The 17969-nt window shown below is 37.1% G+C and overlaps 1 protein-coding gene across 7 annotated transcripts in view; it reads right to left on the bottom strand.

Moving 5' to 3' along the window:
* Nucleotides 1-17969, bottom strand: part of LOC109425214 (tyrosine-protein phosphatase Lar) — an 830826-nt gene that overhangs the window by 381412 nt on the left and 431445 nt on the right. For 3 of the 7 annotated variants that reach the window (XM_062851028.1, XM_062851026.1, XM_062851027.1), the window contains exon 1: nucleotides 12168-12642. The exons of 1 other annotated variant lie outside the window; for it this stretch is intronic. The gene's annotated coding sequence lies outside the window, so the exon portion shown is untranslated. Of the gene's footprint in view, nucleotides 1-12167; nucleotides 12644-17969 lie in introns of those variants that run through there. 3 more of the 7 variants (XM_062851023.1, XM_062851025.1, XM_062851029.1) reach the window with 3 other exon arrangements.

Here is a 17969-nt window from a genome sequence, read left to right as displayed (position 1 = left end):
GGGAAAGAAGAAAAACGGCTCACCGGAGTCGTCCCACCGCACGAGCCACAGAAGTTGACTCGGGACCAGAGGGTGTCCCGTGTGGAAGTGAATAAACATCCAGGAACATATACATTTTGATATGGTCTATTGTTTTGACCTCTTTAGAATTTCTTTTAAAAGTGGTTTCTGTGAAACTGTTGAACATTTTCTACTCCATGAAAAAAAAAAGAAATACATCCAGTTTCGCCTTAAGAGTGACCAAATCGCGGAAATCCATTAGAAATGGAGTGGACCAGGTTTGATGATAAAACCCGTTGAGATGTTTATTGAAATCATGAATCTCCGAGTAATCTTTTCTTAAGACAAAATCTTCGGATTCATAAATGAATCCGTTGGCAATGGTTAGATGTCTAGGAAAATTTCTAATAGATCTTATAACTTACATTCTAACGTAGTCAATAATACTAACACGAAAGTTCACGTGAAACAATGAAAAATTGTGTGAAAAATTTATGTGAATAAGAAAAGTTTTGCACTCAGGCACTCTACTCCACAGCAAAAATTGATCATTCACTGCAGTTCGCTTCCCCTCGGGAAAACCAAGAGTAGCATCTGCTTTCCACTGTTGTGATTGTTGGTCCAGAAGAAAAAGCCAAGCGAAGAAAAACAAACTCAATGGGGAGGAAAAACATCCTCCTGCATAAATATCGGTCTGTATTATTTGTTTAACGTTTGACTTTTGATTTTTTTTTTCGTTCGTTCGCTTTTCGCCCCAAGTTGTTCGTTTAGTGCTGACAGCTGGTTTGCCATCCCCGATGTGGTACTCCTACTATTGAATATTCTATTTTCCTCTCCAGTCAGTGTGCGCTGCGCTTCGCCGTTCGGAAATGGCTATTATGATGAATTTAATGATGCCATTTGGAGCTTTCCCCTTCAGATGGCCGGTGTGGGAGCCGATCCGAAAAATGTGGGGAACGAGAAGTTTCTTCTCGAACATGCGGCTAAAAAGAAAACGGGCTGTTTTTGACGGTTTTTATGGGATTGAGTATCCTTGTGATTGGAATTGGTGGGATAGAAAAGTGGGATTATTTCCTGGGGCTTGTTATGAAAAGGACCGCAGAACAGTGGTGATGTGGATGGCGTTGGCAGTGGTAAACAAAACGATCGAAAGGGGAAGTGACCGGAGTTATATCTCAATCAATTTTAATGATTATGAGGATTGTATTCTGACAGAGATTGCACGCAAATTTGAGGTAAACAATCAATGTTGGTCCGATTTGAGCGGGTCGGCCTGTCAGGAACAGGGAATCTTAGGACGAAGTAAGAAATTGATTCATTTCAACGATTGGTGGGAGTTTGGCTGTGCAGCCAATCATCGTTTGAGATGCGTCGCGACGATTTAGTAATTGCTGATGCCTTCTTCAAAGGAAAACCAGAAATATCACTTCAAACTCAAAATGTATGTAAAAACTATAAAAACCAAAAACGTTTTTCACTGCTTCTATCTATACAAAGAATTGCTACAGTAATTGCTAACTGAAAGGGATTATTTGCGAGTGTCCTTTGAACTCAAGCGTTATGAATGCGATCGTTGCGCAATCTTTTTTTCTTATAGAAATGACGGTAGAAAGGGTTTACATACATTTTTAGCTGAGGTTGGCTTAAAGCAGTTAAAAGCTAAAAGAAAATAGCTCTCTCATCTTAAAAATGGGTGACCAAATTTCCAGCAACACTGTCGTAAGTTTAAATTTATTTTTTAGAAAATTTGGAAAACTTTAGATTGCCTAGGTTCTTGAAACTAGACGGTATTTGGCGGAGATGTGGACCTAAAAAATCATTTTTTTGAGTTATGGACCCCATACTTTTGATCGTGTCTATGTAATATGATTCACCATAATTCTAACTTCATGATTGTTACCCTTTGAAGCCGGAATTTTCCCAAGCGTTATTATGGATTTTTTTCTACATTTTTCTATAGTTTTGGTGATCAATAGCACAAAAACGGTAGAATATTATGCGGAAATTTTTTTCTGGATATCCTAGTTCATCCAAACTGTTCTTGGGATTAGATCCTTAAATCTACGGGTGTAACGGTAACTTCTTTCACTATACAAAGCTACGACTTGTAATCTATAATGTTCAGTAAGTCTTTTGAAAGTTTAAAAGACAGTATCAGATCAGTCGGGATATCCTAGGTCATCCAAACTGTTCTTGGGATTACATCCTAAAGTCTATGGGTGTAACGGTAACTTCTTTCATTATGCAAAGATACGATTTGTAAATCTATCATGTTCAGTAAGTCTTCTGAAAGTTCAATAGACAATATCACATCAGTAGGGATATCCTAGGTCATCAAAACTGTTCTTGAGTTTAGATCATTAAGTATGCGGGTGCAACAGTAACAAAGCTATGATTTGTAATCTATCATGTCCAGTAAGTCTTCTGAAAGTTACAGTGGTTGTTTTTATCAACTAAGCTTCATGACAGTAAGGAAGCCCATAATATCCTAAAAATATAATAGGTACAACGCTTATTGTTCCTGTAACTGCTTTGGTAAATACAGAGGATTATGTAACACTACTTGACGTAGTGGCAAAAGCTATTATCACAAGATCTGAAGCAATGGTCTCAGGAGTAGTGTTGTTGATCTGGAGTATCTCAAAACTATCTTAAAATGACTTATGATTTGCCAGGGGAATCACAGATTACAGTCTAAAGTTCATTGTGAGAATAACTACTGTTACTATCAAGAGCTAAACTTCAGGATAGTTTGGACGACCCTCAATGCCTCAAAGTTTAATAACAATATAGAGTAGACTTCAGGTTGATCCAGCCACCGCGATTGGTTATGAAACGTTACTCAGTATGTCAGATATAGCTGATGTTACGAGTGTAGACCTGAAGTTCTGAACTCAAAGATAGTTTGGCTGACCTGGAACATTCCCATAGTGTCTCTAAATGACAAATGAGATTTCAACAGCTTCACTGATCTCAGCAGATTATGTTATGCTATTGTTTATGGTAAAAACACAAAGTTTCTCATGTTGATTTGAACGACTTCATTATTGAACAGTTTGGACGACCCTGAATGTCCCAAAGGTTTATAATAAAAAGTAGACTTCAGATTGGTCCAGTAACCGCGGATAAGTATGCAATGTTACTCAGTATAGCAGAAATGGCTACTGCAACGAGTGTAGACCTGGAGTTCGGGTAGTTAGGCTGATCTGGAATATCCCTATAGTGTCTATAAATGACATAGTAAATGTCAAGAGCTTCACGTACCCCAGTAGGTTATGCAATGCTATTATTTGTGCTGAAAATACATAAAATTATTCTTGTAGATTTGAAGGACTTCGCTATAGGACAGTTTGGAACACCTAGAACATCCCAGAATATGAAACACCTTTTGATATTATTGACGAAGGCTAAATGAATACATATAAACGTAACCTACATCCAAATTCAGCTTTAAGATCAACTGGTATGTCAATTATTTCGTTTTTCCACATTTCATGGTGTTCAGGATGGTTATCAATGAAGTTCCAAATACAAATATGGCCAGTTTTTCCTAATAGAGAACTCAATTTGCAACAACTTTGCCGAAGACAGTATTCTGTTTTATGGGATGGGTGAATTTATACAGCTGTTTCCAGGTTGGGGTCATTTATGACCCCTCCAGCTCCAAAGGGTTAATACTCATTATAACCTTATCTGAGATTCTGCAAGAAATTCGTCAGAAAACTACGATGAATTGATATAGAAAGAGAGTTTCACGGTATGGATGCTTATTTCACCGTGAGATAGCTTCCATGATAATCACAGCACTTCCTTCAAAAAATTACAAAGAACAAAATATTAATTGATTGATTGCAATGAACTTCTGCAGATAGCCTGAAAGATACATCCTTGGTAGCTTTCTTTACTTTACTGGATGACTGGACAAAATTGTTAAATAAATCAGGAAAGGACACTTTTGGAAAAAATATCGTAGGGCTTTTAAGAGCTTGGGATATTTCTAAAAAAAAACTCTCCCCTAATATTTCCTGATAGAATTTCCGAAATTCCATCAAAATTTAGAATAAAATTCTGGTTAAAAATAAATATCGGCAATATTAAATTCGATTTGATTCCCACTGCGTTCAGACTCAATTCGCAAAGGATTTTTTTTACTTTTTCGGGTGTAGAGCAGTGATCCTCGACCCAGTCCTCAATGTGAGTCAAATTTGGGTTTTATCAGCTGAATGCGGGCATAAGCCATTCAAGAGCATATTTGCAACTAATCTAAATATATTTGCAAGATCAATTGTTTGAATTCAACAGAATTTTAGTGGTTCTAGTGCTTCAAGAGTTTCAAAGTAAATAACTCGGAACGACTTATTGAGAATGGGAGCTAAACATCAATGATTTCGTAACAGTATTTGGAATTCTTGAAGTATCAACATTAAATATTGGAAACATTTCGACGTCCAAAACAGTTTCGAACATAATTTTGAAATTTTAAACAAACTGGAAATTGGATGTAGATCATAGAGCCTTTGTAGGAAATCGTATATGCTGCCCATATTTCTGGGACTTCCTAGGCTACGAAAAAAATGTGGTCAAGGCAAACTTTAAACTAATTTTGAGATTAAAAAAAGTTTTGTATGTAGTTCATTCATCAGTTGAATAATTTTTCATGTAATAAACAATAAATATTATTTAACATCGTGATTGTAAGGGCGTCTACTTGTTTATGAAAATAAAATTCTCTTATTTTTTCAGTTTTTCTAGGTTTTAGAAAAAAAACTCTAAGTCTATTCCAAATCCACTGAGCCCTCTAATACCCAATCCATATTATGATTTCGGTTGGAAATTAAAAAACTTTTTTTAAGAAAAATATTTTTGCTAATTTTGGGTTGTTTACAACATACGTCGGAAGTGACGTATATGATAGTGCATCATTGAACGCACACAGCGCACTGCACTCGGTACTGAAAAAAAGTGTCGCTAGTCGAAAAGTGTCGCTAGTCGAAAAGTGTCGCTAGTCAAAACGTCGCTATTCGGTTTGGTGCTGGCGCCATAATATCTTTCTCATCTTCAAACGGGGTCCAGTTTAAGCATTTTTGTATTTTCTATTTCCTGGATAACACAGCGTAACAAAAAATAACTTTTGGTCTGTCTCAAGAGCAAACTTATGTGTCTCTGACAGATTTTGGGCCGCTGAATCCGAATCCGGGCTCAGATTTGCTCCAGCACGTCACAATTTTGCGCTATACCTCAATTTATAGGGCAAAATATGCGATTTTGGGCTTTTTTTGACAGCAAGCCAGTAAGCGTGGAAATATTTTTTTTAACCAATCAAAGGATAAATTGGTCAATTAACATCTAAATTAACGACTCATGCATAATATTTCGTTTTACTAAATCGAATTTGATAGTTTTAAGCGATTCATGTTAGGTACGATATTTCCCATACAAGTCGCCCTCCAAAAGTTGCATGCAAGTTTAGATACTGACATAAAATGCTTAAATCTATCAAATTTGATTTGGTAAAACGAAATATTTTGCATGAGTCATTAATTTAGATGTTATTTGACCAATTTATCCTTTGATTGCTTAAAAAATATATTTCCATGCTTAATGGCATGCAGTCAAAAAAGCCCAAAATCGCATATTTTGCCTTATAAATTGAGGTATAGCGCAAAATTGTGACGTGCTGGAGCAAATCTGAGCCCGGATTCGGATTCAGCAGCCCAAAATCTGTCAGAGACACATAAGTTTGCTCTTGAGACAAAAAAATGTTGCGCTGTGAATCAAAACTTTTATATTTTTTGGCTAATATCTTGTTTATCTAATTTTCGTCATTCTAAGAACCGATTATTAATGAGCGACTAAGTCAACCAGTGATCGTATAGAATGGTGCATAAGATGATTAAGTGGAGGTTATATGCATACGTTTTACATGCGCCTAAATGGAAGCATGCACGCATATGGCCTCCACTTTATCATTTTATGCAACATTTTATACGATTACTGGTTGTCTGGGGGGTCTCCTCTCCCCAGATAGCCAGTAATCGTATAAAATGTTGCATAAGATGATAAAGTGGAGGCCATATGCGTGCATGTTTATTTGCCTTTACTAATGCTTTTATCGTTGTAAACAGAAAAAAAACATTATTTCGAAAAAAAAATTGTACAACCTTTTTAAAAACACAACCATTCAAAAGAAAAGAAAAACAAATCCAAATTTTCATGGATTGTTGCGTAGAACTTAGATTATCATGCTCAGATGTTACTGATTGAAAATTAATATTGTGTATTTTTTTTTGGTTTCTGGTTGGGACATGAAGACAATCAGATGTTGAGGGAACAAAAAATATGTGGGGTTGAGGTATTGGTTTCCTTATTTAACATAAATAGTGCCCCGGTTTCATAAAAGTCCGAGTTCCATCGCGGTCCAGTTTCAGCAGTCAAGGTTCAATTCCCGAAATAGAATAAAAAACATCAGAGTGAGAGTATCGGAACAGGTATGAGTAGATAAAAATACAGATAGAAAATTGAAAAAAAATTTTTTTCTTTTGTTGACATGATGTCTTAATTATGCATTTCATACTATTTCATTGCATTAGCTATATGGTACAAGCATTTTATATGCTTTAGCAATTATCACAACAAATCAACAATAGTAGCGCCACTTTCGACTTTAAACCTACTTTAATGGTACCTATATGACAAAACAACTTTATATCGCATGTCATATAATACATTATAAAGCGAAGTTGATGCTCTATATCCAGTATCATGGTTACTTGGGTATGCAGCTCATTTGAGTTGCATTATGAACATTATGCAACCCAAATTGTTTTTAAATCCTATGAAACATCTTTCGAGAGCTTCATTAAGCGGCTTCTGAAAAATGTGTTAGTTTTTTTTTCAATTTCTTCAGTATATCCTATTTTAGAAATTTCAGGAAATTAAAAAAAAAGCTCATAAGAAAATTGCTGAATATTTAAATTGTGGCATCCCACATAATTTTCTAGTACGCAAATATGCCGTTTATCGTAAAAACGATATTTTTTTCATTTCTTGATGGCAGATCTATTATTATGTGTTCCCAGCTTCGATTACATCGAATCAATTTGTCCACAGTTATCCGTACCTATCGATATCCACTAAAAATAGCAATTAAACTTTTCCACATCGTTCGATTAAAATTCCTTAAAGTTCCTTAAAATGATAAGATTGAAAAATTGCCTCTCGAATTTTATTTCCATCCAGTCCACATCTATTTCAGATACAACATGAATTAATTCCCGTCACAACTTCTACGTGACACTATGGTGCATAGGATTGTCAATAATAATTATAATTTGACCATAGTTGTGTATTCGAAAAGTCGGTCAAATTCTTTGCAATCCAAATCAAATCATGTGTTCAAAGTACTACTGAGTAGAAAGCTTTTAAATTGAGATAGATTTTGCATTAAAATAATGACAAAAATATTTTAGTGAATCATGAAATCATGAAACGCCATCACAGTGCAACGAAGAAATCTTTGGCTGTGGTTGTGAAATACGATGTTTCGTAAGCAGAACAATCCGCGCAAACATTCACCAGCACCTTCCATGGAATGAAGACAACTGTTTGTTTACAATTTTCCGACGGGAAATAACAATTTATTTCAATAATTGATTCCTTCTGTAGCAGTGAAATGAAAATTGAACGATGATTCAGATCAATTCGGCTTGCTGCTGCTTAGGTGAGATTGCCTTCAGCATACGCAAAGCGAGATAAATTGTGAAGTCGTAAGTAGAGTGAAATTCAGTTATGCAGAATCCCAAATTTGATTCAATTGACAAAACTTTTTGTTTTAATGCTACTGGAGAAGCTTCAAGATTTTTTTTTTTGAGAATCTAGCGAAATTTACAGAGGAGTATTTAATCAATATTCTGCAAGAAGTAGATTCGTTTTCATAATATATTCAAGTGGAATTTCTGACAAAACTGACAGTTCCTTAACAAGAAGTTTTTTGTAGATTTTTAAATTATTTTTTAGTAATAAGGTCGATGAATATATTTAATTTGCTTCATGGTAAACCACCCCCCCCCCCCTTCAATAGTGGTTATAATTTATAATGTTTAATTTCAATAGTCTCCAATTAGCCTAGTGGTTAAGGCTATGGATCGCCAATCGGAGACGACGGGTTCGATTCCCGTTCCGGTCGGGAAAATTTTCTCGACTTCCTGGGCATAGTGTATCATTGTACTTGCCTCACAATATACAAATTCATGTAATGGCAGGCAAAGGAAGCCCTTCAATTAATAACTGAGGAAATGCTCAAAGAACACTAAGTTGAAGCGAGGCAGGCCAAGTCACAGTGGGGACGTAGAGCCACAAAGAAGAAGAAGAAGAATTTCAATAGTTTTTTTGTTCCTTATTTATTTTTGCCCCCTCCGTTCAGATGACAGGACTCGAAAATATGAGAAAAATAATATCTGCAATTATCAATCAAATATTTCAAATAAGAATGAGTCGGTACAAGATTTCAAATAAGGTTAAAAAAACTTTTTGGAATTTTTTATTAAGTTAGTTCAAAATATTCAGATGTGCATTGAGTGATTCCACTAGAAATTTCGCCCTACAATTCTGTCAAGTATGGCAAGTTCCATCTTCTGTCCAATATTATTTTATGAAGGAAATGAACTTAAAGGTTATTGCTAAACCTTCTTATTCTCAAATTTTTGAACATGGTCTGAGTATCATTGATTGTCTTCTAAAATCGATGTAAACATGTAAAAAAAATTATGTAAACATGTTTTGAGAGGTGTTTATTTTTGATTTGCGAATTTGTGAATTTGTGAATTCTGGTTTTTGATTTTTCTTCAATTTTGAACGTCCCTACACTTAAATATTTTTCCTGGAAGCTCATTAAGGATACCGATTTTAGGACAAAAACATTTTGAGATTTTAGGATCATTGATGAAATATTTTTATTTAAAATGTTTTCATGGAAAGTTTCTCCGTAACTTTAAGAAAAATAAATTGATAGTGCATTCAACTCATCTTTACGCTTTATCATTAAAAGAATGATTAAGGAGATTTTTTTTTCAATAAGTTAATTGTTTCAATTCAGTACAGAAAAACAATTACATTCGAATAAAGACCAAAATATAAAAAAAAAAATTAGAAATACCAGACTGGACCTGGTGCGATGGTCAAAGCATGTGACTATCACGCCGAGGACCTGGGATCGAATCCCACTCCCGACAAACTCCCTAAATGTGAGTTCTTCCTTCGAAAGGGAGGTAAAACGAGGATCCCGAGATGAACTAGCCTAGGGCTAAAAATCTCGTTAATACAGACAAAAAAAAAATAAAAAATAAATTGAAAAAAATGTAAATATGATTTAAAAATTAAAACCATTTTTGAGATATACAAAATCTGTAGTCCTAAATATATAAAGCTTTTGATTGTCTAGAAAAAAAAAACACAAAAATGCTCAAACTATACCCCGTCTGCTGAACGAGTCTGTAGTTCAGCTGTTCCAAATGTCATTTAAATATTAGCAAACCAAGCATTTGCATTTAATCAGGTATTTCCTAGAAATCTGCCAGATATTTACTATTTTTTTTGTCAGAAATCAAAAAAATCCGTCAGAAATCCTACTCTTTGTTTTTACCTCTGAAATTCTTACATTTTCTCTTAAATTTCGCTTCAAAATCTTTCAGATATTATGTTCAAAAGAAACTTCAAAATCAACACAAGACTTCCATTCAAATGCCGTCTGTGTTCCGTCAGAACTCCTATTGCATAATCATTAGCAAACATTTATCATTAAAGCTTTGTTCTAGAAGCGTTTAGCTGGAACAGAACATAAAAGAATGAATACAAAATTAGTAATTGAGATTTATTAAAATTATTCACAACTAAAAACACTTCAGGGAAGTAGGCATCCCGAATATAGGAAAATTTAAGATAATTGTTAAAGAATCTCTTAATGGCTGCATTCTCATTTATTTCAAAACCGTGCCGCACAGATCCTTGAGGAAGTCCAGGGCAGTGCGTAAAAGATGGGGAGGGTTTCGGGTTGAAAGCTCTAAGCACCTCCCCCCCCCCCCCCTCTGTGCATGGGCTTGCGAGGGTCACAGGTTGTAATTTGATAATCCCTACTATAGAGTGTCATCGTGCCGGAACACGATACATGTATGCACACGATCATTGGCAAAGAGTTCTTTCTACAGTCAATGCAGTGAACGTGCTTATAGAACAAACAACTGGGAAGCATACTTTGCACGTTCAAGCCGTTAAGACGAATCAGAATTTTTAGATAGACTCTAAACACCACTTTTCACCTCTGCCATTCACTAAAGGAACCGATGTCCAGCGTTATTGATAAGAAACACAATTAATGCTTATTTACGAACTAATTAATTCCAAAATATGTTGATAACATTCAAGAGCTTAATTAAACTAAATGAATATCAAATCATCATTTTTTGAAATCGCTTCAAAAAAATGCACACTCCTTTGTACAATACAACGTTCACAAACGCCTTAGCACTTTGCTTGTTCGGATAAGCAAGCAGTGATTTTCATATTTGTCATCGGTGGTGAAGTGCACTTCCATCACTCAATACGACAAACACACACCAGCAGTTATCAGCTAATCGGTAGAATAAACGGAACGTGCCTGTTATGAAACGTGATAAGTTTCTGAATAAGAGCATATACTGCTAATAGTTCAGTATGTCCGGTTTGACGTCATGCCACTTGGCATCGGATTTGAAAACCATTACTTGAAAATGAAAGATTTTTTATTTTATTTCTTGTTCTTGTTGCATCACAGTTTTACATCTCAGAAATAACATTCATGAATTGGTTAGGGTCTGGAACCCTTTGGGCAGGGGAAGCCAGCGTGCCAATAAAATAGATAACGTTATGTGTTTACTGTTCGTCTATTATTCTAAAGAAAACCAAATGACTCAATTACTTTTGATCTACATAATTCCGTTTCTATAGAATGATCCAAGCACCGTGGAGCACATTTCACATGTTCGTGACCCCCTTACATGATAAAACTCACGGTAATGAGTTTCTCAAACTAGTCCACTAATTTGCTTGTTGTCTCCTGCGATGCTACGGCATGCTTCCAATGGAACGTGTAACTTATCACAAACGAATAACGAACCTACGTATTCCATTACGTCTGGCAACTCCCACGACGTGCTTCATTTCCACAAGTTGACACTCTTCTAGTGTGTCTCCCACAAGTTGCCCCCTTAATTAACTTGCTGCAATTATAAAACAAACTTTCACCCTTCTGGTTCCAGACTCGCAGTTGTTTTTTTTATAATTCCACCACTCGCAATCCACTCAAAGCGAAGTGCAACAGATACTCAAAATTCCACTGCAGCTAATATCCACGTCCACAGTACCGCAATTCCTTTGATGTGTCCTGAAACCGCCTCGGGACAGTTGGCAGAACCGCTGCAAAAGCTACACACGATAAAAAAGCAGAGATCTATTCCAGCAAACTGCTCATCCTAATGCAGTGCTCATCGCGTTCCACTGCGATGAAGTTGCACTGTCTCTCCTCACTTTCGTACATGTGTGTAGAGGAGATACTTCAGCACGCCTCCAGCCAGAATAATCCAGTAAAACGAAACATTTCCCTATCGACGTTTTCGTTTGCCGTTTCTTGTTGTGGCAGAAGCCCACAGACACTGCACAGCGCTAAGAGCCGAGCCCCGTTTTCGCCGAGAACACATTTTGCAGTAGATCAACACAGCTTTTTCACTTTTCTTCCACCTTTTTTATATCCAGACAACTCCGAGCACCAACGTTTTTCGCTTGGAAGCAAAACCAACACATGCTGATGTACGTCCGCCTTCTTCCCGGCGGTGGAGCTCCAAGGACAGCGCACTAATGCACACTCTTCCGTTGCACCACGAGAGTACATCGTTGACGTCGGTGGTCAGTATTCCATGGCTGAACAATGAAAAACCCCCAGTCGGAAGACTGCACAACTTTCCTTCGTTCAAGTCACGCGCTTGCATAACATCCACTAGCCAGAAATTGCCCCACACCACAAGTCATCTCAAGCTGCAGAGCGGAAGGACGAAAAACAGCTGCTCGAAGTAACGATCCATTTCGTCGATCTTCCCTGCAGTGACCATCCCCTCCAACCCCCTCTCCGAGTTCATTACCCCACTGACAGAGATCACATGCACATTCACACGCACAACGGTCACACGTCGATTCAAAAATCTTGTCCCATCCCGGGAGTCATCGACGGTCAACAACTACGCGGAGCAGCACATTACCGTAATTCCCGCTCGTCGTACGGAAGGGGCCGGGCGAATGGGGAACCGGCGGCGGGCAGCTGACTGGCTGCGTGTCACACAATCGGAGATGCTATATCCATCCACACCAGGGAAAAACGCGACGGACGCGGAACCCCGTAATGTACGCGGATTCGAATGCCGTTTTGTTGTTGCTTGCAGGACGAACACGAGCGCACTGAGAGAGAGAATCCACGGCGGAAGCTTCCATGCACTGGCAGAGCCACAGGAGCCACCACCAGAGCCGGAGATGAGGTAGTTTCATCTGGGTCGCCCGCACACTCAGATCGGCCGTCTTCGGTTTCGTCCTTCGCTGGGGCGAAGGTGTCCTCGGGATGCGGTCGGGTTTCGAGCAGTTGGGTGAGATACCAGTAAGCTCGGTTCGAGTGGGCTGGTTGTGCACTGCTGGCTGCTGCCTTCTGTTTGTGGGTGGTGGGTGGTTGGAAAATGTGGTCGAGCAGTGGGTCGAATTGAGTGGATTTGCTAGATTGTGAAGGTGCTCGCCATCGAAGAAAGTCCGGAAAAGCTGGATGGTGCAAAAGAACTCAATCGGTTGAAGCTAGAAGAGTGGATGAGCTTCTAGCATTGCGTTTATTCTATACTCCTACGTGGCGACGTATGTTATCGACATTAATCACGATGATAATCTGTGCATTTGGAAGTATCTCTTAATTTTAAAATATTTACATATTCGACAAGGAAATATTTCATCCACCAGATGGCAACTATAGCCTGTATTTACGCGCGACTAGCGATAAGCAACATATTAGTATAAAGAACACAGTTTTGGAACATAATCGAAAAGATGAATACATTTTCTTGGATTGGACTCTTCTTTGCGAAAAGAGTCCAATTTATTAATGCGAGGGGTGATTATTAATTGATTTCCGTTCATTTATAGCTCAGAAAATACCCGGAATCTGCACATTTTAAAACGTTGGTACGAAAGTAATTGCAATTGAAACAAAAAATTCCATTTTAATTAGCGCCAACGTAGTATTTTCTAATCACATAACATTATATTAACACACAACACATATAAATTAAGCTATTTTTTCAGTGCAGGTATTGAGCCTTCTTCGGGAAATCCCCTGGGGGTTTCAGATGACACCAAGCGATTTCTTAAGGCTTCATGGGGAGCTTAAAAAGAGGAAGTTCCAGAGGGCTTCACGGGTGTTGCATCTTTGAAACCCCCCAAGGCCTACTGAAACGCCCCATGAGACTTCTTGGAATCCCTCTTCAAGTTCCTGAGACCTCCTGGAACCCCTGAGTTCCTTTAAACACATATGAGACCTCCTGAAGTGCCTCTTGTGACTTCCTGAAGCACCTCATGTAACCCGATGAGATTATTTTAACGCATCTGAGTCTGGAACCCCTGACACTCCCTGAAACGCATCTGAGGTCTTCTGGTACCTCTTTCAAACCACCTGGGATCCCCTGTAGCGCCCCAGAAACCCCATGGAGCCCCCTAAAATCCCCCAGACCTTAGGAACGTACTGGTTTCCTGGAGTTTCCTGGAGCTCCCTGCTATCTCCTGAAGCGCCCATCAAACCTCCTCAAATGCCTCTGAGACCTCCTGGTATTTCCTGAAACATCCCTGAAACCTCTGCGGCTTCCTTGGAATCCCTTGATACCCCTAAAGCACCTTTACGCCTCCTAAAACATCTACTAAGACCCCATGAAACACCCCTGAATCATTTTGAAGTTACCCTGAGATCATCTGGAGCTCCGTGAAATCCCATGAGACCCCCTGAAACGCGCCTGATACCTCCTAAAGCCCTTTGGCACCCCATTGAAATAACTCTGAGATCACCTGGTACCCCTTAAAACCAACTGCCCTGAAACGCCCCTGCAACCTCCTTTTCCGCTCTCCTATACATGCTCCCTGGCCACCGGTGCCGTAGTTATACCGTCATTATTTTATTAATTTTCATCAAGGATAAATAATAATTTGCTATACCGTTTTATATACTTACACGCTTTCCATCGTTCTCTCAAAACAGCCAAACATGAATTCATTTAAGGGGTCAGCCAATTACCTGCAAACAAAGAAATGAGGAAAACCTGATTAACATCCCATTGCAAATAACAAACAAATTTTTAGTTCAACAATTGATGCGATTAGATAGCTGCAACAGTTGCCAGCACGATAGAGGAGAAATGTGTCAACGAATGCTTTATAATTTCTTACACAAAATACACCCGCTATGGATTCCGTCTAATCTTTGGAGGTAGCCCTGTAAAAAATGGCTCTAAAATCCACTTCAAAATGCTTAGAGCAATGCCTGGATAGATCTCTGCAGACTTTCCTCGAAGATTCACTGGAAGCTTAAATCTGATTGAATGAATGAATGAAGAAGGGAGCGATCGAAGTGACATGTTATGCCAACAGGTTTAGTATATTGTTGTTAATCTAGCATTAGCAAAGAAAATGATAAATAAAGCATCGAATAACGTACATACAGGAGTTTCAGAACGAATCAAAGCAAGAACTTCTGCAGGAATATCAGCAAACAGCTCAGTGCTTTCATGGTAAAGTCAGAGCTAGTTACTCATGGTTTCATAATTTCAGGCGCCCATTATACTGGTACGTCCTAATGGAAATTACTTCAAAAATGCGCCTATTTAGGAATTATTCTGGGGCCTTCATGAATTATTTTTTCACTAAATATTTCTGTAATTACCGCAAGTGTGGCGTTCTTGTAGGAATACCTTTCATGAGTTCTGCAAGAAATCTTTAACCCTCTAATACCCAAATCCCGCCTTTAGACGGGGTATAGTTTGAGCATTTTTGTAATTTTTGTTTCGTTTTGTTTGTGTTCGTGGAAAATCATTTTTTTTATATTTTTGACTGATATTGAGGACTGTTCTGTATATCTCAAAATAGTTTTTGGTGTATTTTAAAGCGTTTTTACATTTTTTTAGAAATCATTGAAAAATTTATGTTTTAGTCACCTTTTAGAAGTCATTGTTTATTTTGTATTGAATTGCTACAATTAACATATTTTGATTTTTTCCAAATCATTCTATCCGAATACACTCTAAAATTATTTTCCTTAAAATTACACGGAAAATAAAATTTTCTGTGAAAAAAATTAAAATAATAATATTTCAACAATAATCATAAAATCTGAAAATGTTTTCATCTCAAAAAAATCCGTTCCCCAAATTGGCTTCCAGGAAAAATATAAAAGTGTGGGGATGTTCAAAAATAAAAATTAGAAAAATCAAAAACTGAAATTCACGAAATCGAGAATTAAAAAGATTCATCTTCCAAAACTTGTTTAAATCGATTTTAGATGACGAAAAATGATATTTAGATCAAAATAAAAAATTTGGGTATTAGAGGGTTAAAAGATCTGACCGAGATTTTTTTAGAATGATTTTTTCTCTATGAACTTCTCTAGTAGTTCCTTCAAGATTTCTGCCAGGGACTTTACAAGAATTTTTTTTTAGCAATTCTTTCAGGATTTATCATTTTTTCTCATATAAATAAGATTTCCACAAGATTCACTAGAATGATTTCAGCAAGAATTCCTCTACAGATTCGTTCAGGTACGCTGGATTCCATTCTTGTCCATGTATTTGTTTGAAAATTTCTTCAGAGATTCTTTCAGGAATACCTCTAGAAATTTTTCTCGAGTCTCTGAAGGAGTTTCTCAAGAAATTTCTCCAAAGATTCGACATGAAACTAGGCTACGGACTTTCTTCAGGGACTCTTTATGTTTTTTTATAAGGATTGCTACAGACGCATGTATTTGTTCGAGTATTTCTTCTCTATCGTTTATAATTTCTTTTCTTCCACAAATCAGAAGTTTCCCCTGGAGATTTTCGTCGGAATTTCCTTTAAAGGTTTCTTCAAAAGAAGCAATTTCAGGATTTTTTTATTCGCAAAGATTCGGAGATGTTTTGGGAAATTTCCCTTGGACTTCCCTTTAGAAGTTCAGAAATATTTTCTGAAACCCATTAAAAGATCCTCTGGAGAATTCTCAAAAGATTCTTAGGATTTATCCAGGCCTTTCTTCAGGGATTCTACCAGAGCTTTTTCCAGTGATGCTTCAGTAATTTTTTTAAAAACATCTCCAGACAGAACTTCAAGGATTTTTGTGTACTAATCTCTTTAGAACTTGTTTGAGAAATTCCTCCAAGAATTCCTGCAGAGGTATCTCCAGAAGTTCTTCCTTGGTATCTCCAGAAGAGATTCCTTCAGCAAATCCTCCAGGATTCCCCCACAAATTTATTGAGGAATATCTTCCATATTTCCACCAGTACCTTTGTCTGCAATTTATGCAGGGACTTCTGCATAGATTTCCGCTTGGAATTGTTTTCATAGTTCCAACAGAAGTTTCCTATGTTTTTTTTTTTTCTAGACATTTGTGCGCATAAAATCGTGAGTAGGTTCAAAAGTTGGCCATTGGGAGCACAATTTTAAATCCATTAGATGGAAAACTTTCGTAGAGCTCAATCGGGTCTTCATAAGAAAACGAGCTTCTAGTCCTTGAAAGACGTTAAATAAATTACTAAAACCATAGTGTCCGATCTAGATGCAAAATTGTTTTCGCTGCTACCAAGATTGAACTGTTAAGCTTCCCTTAGATTCTTCCATGGATTTTTCAAGAATTCTGCCAGTTATTTGTTAGTAATTTCTAAAATCTTTGAATTCTGAAGAATTTCTCAAAAAAAGCTTGTAGAAATCCTTGGACGAATTTTCATTCTCAGTAGAAATTTCAAAGAAAGTATAAGAGGAATTTATGAAAAAAAAACATGGAAGAACTCATGAAGTAATCCGTTGCTGAAATTCCTGAAGAAATGCCTAAAATTTTGAAGGAGTCTTTTAAAATATATTTGAAGGTATCTCCGGAGGAATTTCAGAAGGAATACAAGAAGGAATTTTCGAAAGAATCCTTGTAGAAATTTTAAAAGTTGAGATTTCTTCACTGAATCTCAATCACTAAAGGAATCTTAGGAAGTAATGATGGAATTCCTAGAAAAGTTTATTGAGGAATTTTTGGAAGAAAACCTGGGGAACTCTTTTTATAAATTTTTTGAAGGGTATAGTGAAAGGAATCCTGGAGCAATCTTAGGACGAATTTTTGAAAAAGTTCGTGTAGCAATATACGGAAAAATTGTAAGAGAACACTTTGGAGGAAACGCCAGAGACATTACTGAAGAATTTCATCGAGAACTATCTGGGGGAAATTCCGAAGAAGTCTACGCCTGAACTCCTGTTTAGCAATCTCTGGAGGAACTCTCACCTCAACCACTGAAAGTAATGATTCTGAAGGAAACTTTGGAAAAAATCCAAAGGAAGATTTTCTGAAGAAATCCTTGAAGAAATTTCTGGCAGAATCCTGAATTTTTAATTTTCTGAAAAAAAAACCCTGAAAGCATTTCTGAAAAAATCCTTCAAAAAATCTCGTACGGATTCCTACTGAAAGGATCCATGGAGCAATTTCTAATGAAACCCATGGAAGCTAATCTAGAGAAATTTTTAGTAAAATTTCTGGAGGGTTCTCGAGCGGGATTTCAGGAGCAATTTAGGAAGGTGCTCTAGAAGAACTTTCAAAATAAATTCATGGAAGAATTTGGTAAAAAAGAATTCATGGAAAAATTTCGGAATGCATTACAGTCAGGCCTTTTTTTACGCGGAGGATACGTATCGCGCTC

This window comes from Aedes albopictus, chromosome 2 (assembly GCF_035046485.1).
Source record: "Aedes albopictus strain Foshan chromosome 2, AalbF5, whole genome shotgun sequence".
NCBI classification, from domain to species: Eukaryota; Metazoa; Arthropoda; class Insecta; order Diptera; family Culicidae; genus Aedes; species Aedes albopictus.
This window is presented reverse-complemented; position numbering and strand designations above follow the sequence as displayed.